Raw genomic sequence first — 6,017 nt, 5'->3', positions numbered from 1 at the left:
GATAACTTGGGGCCTTGGCATTGTCCCTTAGATCCTCTTCTGAGTAATTTTAACACACAAAATTTGACATGGCTGCTCTCTGTAAGAAAAATATTCTAAACCGTGCCTACATGAGATACAGCTGGATTCACTGCTCATGGTCATTACTCAAGAGTCTCTCTAGCCTCAGAGTAAGTAAGGCTGATATTGTTGCTGCATCTCCAGAATTTTCGATTATACCATACATATACATATAAAACTCAAGCTCTTGAGAATTAAGTTCATCCTGACCACTCTGGGTGACCAGTCAGTTAAAATGGTTTAGAACAATCTTGTTACTGGATTTACTGATTCATAGTTTTTCTCTATATTAATTATCAAGGGTGTTTTTTTCCCCTCTCATTTTTTATTGAAAATTATTTTCGCACCCATAAAGACTTGCTGAGATATTCTAGAATCTCTAACATTTATCATAGTTGTTATAGTAACTGTGGAACCCAAGTGTTTTCAGAGCATTGTTCAGCTTTCCGTATCCCGGCAGAAAAGACGAGAGGGAAGGTGAACCCAGAGCCCAGGTTGTGGGAGTGAGGCTCCAATTTCCTAAATCATTTGTGATTATAAACATGGATTCCAACCTTAACTGGCACCCAGGTCTACAGCTTTTCTGAAATCTGCTATACAAGAGAGTAAAGGGCAGGCTAGGGGAACCCAAAAATAGCTGGATGAGGGTTTTTATTACCTGGAAGATAGCACTGAAGCATTGGCATGTCACAGTCCCTCTTCAGCTCTGCTATGATCAAAGGCCCCTAGGAGAGTCATAAGAAGGAGCAGATGTGTGTAGGGGAAGAAAGTCGTGTAGTTGAAAAACAGGGTTATTCCTCTTGAGTCCAGCAGAGAACTGTATTCACTGGAGAGCTCTGTGCCATTGACAAGAGTCTGAAAGAGGAAGCCTACATGACTTTGAGACTTGTGACCTGACCTGCCTCTGTCCAGCCAGCCAAATTGAATGGGGTCAGAGTTAGCTGCCTTCATCTATGGGGTCACAAAGGTAAAGATGATCCTGGAGAGTATATTCCCTCCAGGGAGGCTGTGGCCTCATGCCCCAACAGCCTTGGCAGGACTTGCTAAATAACACCTTTGTCCGAGACAGGGTTATGCATCTTCTCCTCTCTACACCCTCACGAGCAGTCCAGGTGGCTTAAAATCAAGAAGGGAGAACATGGATGTGGACCATCCCGCTGAGCAGCCCTAAGGGAGGGCAATGCACACTGCCTTTTTGTAAGTCTTTGCCCCAATTCCCTTCACTCCCTTAACATAGCTGTCTTCAAATAACTTTCTTTTTTTCCTGCATGTTAAAGTGAAGTGCATGTAATAAGGAGGTGGTCTACTGTAGATTTTGATTTGTGGCAACAAAGATATGATTTTTGTCTGTCAGAGAAACTTTTTGGAGACACCATCACAAATGCCTCACTTTTCCTTTCTCAGTGCGCTATGACCCAAAGCTGTTTCCTAGTAGAGATGTCAGCTGGCGTTTTTCCGAGAAAGGATCTGGGCTTTGCTTCCTAAATGAGACAGTTAGACATATGAGACTAGCTGGTGGTGTAATTTTTTTGAGCCTTTTCTGAATGATGGATTATTTGCTTGTGCTTAGAGATTACTGGCTTTTTCTTGCTTTCTGTTATGTTAAAGCAAATGGTGGAAATGTATTTATTAGTAGAAATCATTTAATAAAATAAGTTTTTTGTGAACAAAAAATTAATTTGTTACAACTTTCTTACCGTATGTTGGAAGTCATCTTGGGAAAAAAAGCAGAAAACACTCTTCAGATTAAATAATAACGTTATTGGGTCCCTGTGTCTTTATTTCCTTTGTTTCCTGGTGGAGGCACTTGTATTTGGCTCTTGTTTAGTTGCTGATTCATACCCGACTCTTTGCGACCCCATGATCTGTAGCCCTCTAGGCCTCTCTGTTCTTGGGATTCTCCAGGCAAGAATACTGGAGTTGGTTGTCATTTCCTTCTCCAGCGCTCTTAGCCATTCAATAATTCCAGAAGTCAAGGGAAAGCCTGCTGCTTGATGTCTGGTCTGGTCTCTGGTAATGCTAATTCTGCTAATTCCCCTAAAGGATTCTCATCACAATAAGAGGAACCTCTTTCCTTGACCTCCTCAGCTCTCCAGTTTTCAACCTGCTTTGCTGGCTGCAGTGTTGGTTCTGTTTCCCACTCAGAACCCGCTTCCTTGTCCTGGCCTCCTTCCTGGCACTCGGCCTGTGCCAGCTCACTCTCAAGTCCCAGCTCCTTCTATGGCGTCTCCGGCAGAGGCCGCTACTTGAAGAAAAGAAAGAAAGACATCCCAGGAAACACACAGTCTTTACAAAAGATGAAAATAGTTTCTATTAGAGCAGTTTGATAACTTTGCATTTGATCCTAATAACAGACACAGATGAATTCCATCTTGGGAGAGGTCAAAGAAGCCAACGGGGAGTCGAGTGTTGGGCTCCGAAGAAAGGAAGTGTCAGGCCAGCTTCTAATTCCTCTGGGAAGTAGCAAAACCGGGAGGTACTGTGGATTCATAAGAAAAATTACTCCTCTGGCCAGGTGGGGGTTAGGGGACAGGCTCTTTAGACTGGAAAAGGCATCAGGGAGGGGATTCTGTCAGTTATGGCAGTAGAGGTAGAAAGTGTCAGTCAGGACCGACCAAGCCTAAGTAAGGTGATTTCACTGTCAGTACAGACACAGCGAGGACCACAGTGCAGCTTTTGGGCTGGAAGACAAACCCAGATTGCTCATTCTGAAAGAGCTAAGAATGCATGTTGGGCTCTTTGTGATCTCAATAGCATCCTGACTTAACAATATCCTCAGCTAAACCCTCAGTAAAATAAGGTAATATTTGCCCTTATTTCAGTCTTTTTTTTCTTATTTTTATTAATTATAGTTGATTACAATGTTGTTAATTCCTGTTGTACAGCAAGTGATTCAGTTATAAACATTCTGTTTTTAATATTATTTTACATAATGGTTTTTCATGGGGTATTTTTTTAATTGGAGGACAATTACTTTACAATGTTGTGTTTCTGCTGTAATACAACATGAATTGGCTATATATATACATAAATCCCCTCCCTCTTGAACCTCCTTTCCACCTCACCCCTATCCCACCCCTCTAGGTCATCAAAGAGCACCCAGCTGAACAGACATTTTTTTTAAGCCTGAAAATTAAGAACTCAAATGCAAATTTCTATTTACCTCTCACTACACCGAGATCCAATCTGACTTTCTTGCCGGCTCTATGTAATTGCGTGATCTTTTTATCACAACTTTGAGGTTTTAGAAAGAAAATCTGTTCCATTTTGATACAGGGGATTAACACTGGTAAATTATTCTTTTTAATGTGGCTGTGCTTCAGGAAAAGGTTCATTTTAGAATTCGAGGAGGTGGGAAGACAAGGTCATTGTATGTTTGGAAGCCAGACCTCTTACCTCGTGTCCACTGGCCAGTAGATCAGCCCCCTTATCTTCCTTATCTCAGTTTACCTGCTGGGAAAGGGTCATGCAGACCTACTTTTCCAGCTCCTGGTCTGTGTGCCTTTGTGGCTGAGTTACCTTGGCTGGATTTTCCCTCTGAGGTCATCACTTATTTATCTTTCACTTATAAAATCTGCTCTCTGAAGAACTGACAGCCACTCGCTCTTCTTTTCTGTCCTGAGAACTAAAAGAGGTTCATCCAGCTCAGTTCTTCTCAAAGACATCCCATCTGCACATTGTGCTTGTCTGCTCATCTATAAAAGCAGGGAGAGAGAGAACAGTCGTTGGTGTGATATCAGTGTAAAGGCCTCCCTGAAGATAGACTAGATAATTGGACAAAAGGCTGAGTTCTCTCTCAGCCTTCAGGGTTTGGATGTGGCTGACTCTGAGAACCTTGAATAGATGGCTGTTACATCATGTGGGCGCTATGGAAAGATTTGTGCCAAGCCGGCCCAAAGGCCTCATTCTCTGTCCCAGGGGATCTATTCACTGTAGTTACCAGGCTCCAACGAGGACCACAACTGACCTGTAATGGGTATTTTTTCCCCTTAAAACACACTTGGGTTAGGCCACACCACTGTCAGCTTCAGAGGGTCTTCCAAGACCCACAGTGGGCCACTCGTGTTCCCCTTCTGTCGCTCCTGCTCCCATGACTGTTTGGCCTGACAAGAAGCTCTGGTAGAACTTGGCTGGCAACATGAGCAAAAGCTGGAGTCAGGTGTGGACCCAGGAGAAAAAAAGATGAAGTCTAGGGGACGAAACAGTGCATATCTGTACTCCTGTCTCTGGTGTGACTTGTTTTCAGTTCCTCACTAATGGGTCACCGTGGCCTTCCCCTTTAGAGAAGTCTAAAACCTTCTAAAGGAACAGGGCTTTCTATGCTAATCCATTCTGGTTGGTCTGCTTTGCTCAATGTCCCTGGCAGGAAGAAAACACTCTTCTGAGAGCACAAATTAAGAACCTGCTCATAGCCTAACTAGACTCTATAGCAAAGTTTGTTCATTCCTGTGGAGAGGAAAAGAAGGGATAGCAGATGCTCTTCCTCTGTCTAGTATGGGGAGACGGAGGCACACAGACAGGGGGCCACTTGGCCGCTCAGGGCTGATCTGAGTGTGACATTCAGACGCCAGACTCCCAGCACCAGACACTTCTCAAGGACTGTGAGTTCAGGGTCTTCTTTTAAAAAAAAAAAAATTATTTTTAATTGTAGGATAACTTCTTTACAATATTGTGTTGGTTTCTGTTGAGGCAGTCTTAGCATGGGTTGGAAAAGAATTTCCAGACACAGAGCATTTCAGAAGGCAGTGAGTTTATTAAGAACAAAGAGCAGAGATAATGTGGGTACTTGCAAACACAGTGGGCCGATCTCCTGACAGACCAGGGAGAGCCAATGCTTTTCGTGGGTTAGTGGCCAATTTTTATAGCCTCAAGACAAAATTCCTGCCAAAAGGCCAGCATTAGGTGATTCGTTAGGATGCTATAGGATGAGCACTGGGGTGGGCATTTTTGTCTAATATGGGTCAGGGAGTTTGCTGGTGATGATCAGGGGGACTCTGGGCGAGGTTACAAGGGGGCTCAGTCAGCTTCAGAGGTGACGTTTGTTCTGGGCTCCACTTCTGTGGCCTTGGTGCAAGACTCCACAGTTGCTTCCACAAATCAACATGAATCAGCCACAGGCAGATACACATGTTGCTGAGAGTTCAGGTTTATGTCTTCTGGGATGCCTGGCTTACTTTTTCTCACTTGAGAAACGAAACTGAATTCTCTGCTCACCCTATTCACTTACGTTAAAAAGCTACTTAAATGCTCTTTGCATTCATCCTTCCTTTTGGGGACTGAGGCTGATGTTCAGAGCCACCCACATTCCTGTATGAATACCCACCCTCTTCTCCCCCTTCCGTGTAAAGAGCATAACACCTACTGGTAGTCTCTTGGCTAATCATCCCTGAGTGTGGCAGGCGTGGACAGACCTCAGTTGACATGGGGGCCGTCGGGGGATAATCCATGGAACAAAAGGTGGCGGCCTCAGGGGGCAGGGTGGGGGCGGGGCACGCGGCCAACCAAGATCAGATAGCTAGAAAAAACAACGGTTATGTAACAGTGTTTACTATGGCTCAGGTGGCTCTGAGAAGACACAGGCAGCAGCCCCCCTGACAAAAGATCGTGCCAGAGCCCCGGAAGAGTCAGAGGGAGGGAGGTCCCTGTCAGGCGATAAGGCAGTCGCCAAAGGAGACATTGCACTGGGATGAAAGGAATCTGCTCTGTTGTTGGCGACAGCCTGGTCACCTGGGATGGCCCTCCCTAACCTCAGCTTCTTCCTGAGACATGCCAGCTCTCTGCCCCGCCAGGCCAGCAGCCAGCGAGCTGAGGCTGGCAGGAGGAGTTGAGAAATCAGACACCTGGCTTGGGGTTGACTCTCTGGATGTCGTGACTCTTTTTCCTTTTAATCTCCCACTTTTCAAAGAGAAAGGATTCTTCTCCCTAAAGATGAGCAGAAAAGGAGGCGTCACTTTGTT

This window comes from Ovis aries, chromosome 2 (assembly GCF_016772045.2).
Source record: "Ovis aries strain OAR_USU_Benz2616 breed Rambouillet chromosome 2, ARS-UI_Ramb_v3.0, whole genome shotgun sequence".
NCBI classification, from domain to species: Eukaryota; Metazoa; Chordata; class Mammalia; order Artiodactyla; family Bovidae; genus Ovis; species Ovis aries.
The sequence above is the reverse complement of the archived record's forward strand: the minus strand, read 5'-3'. Positions refer to the sequence as shown.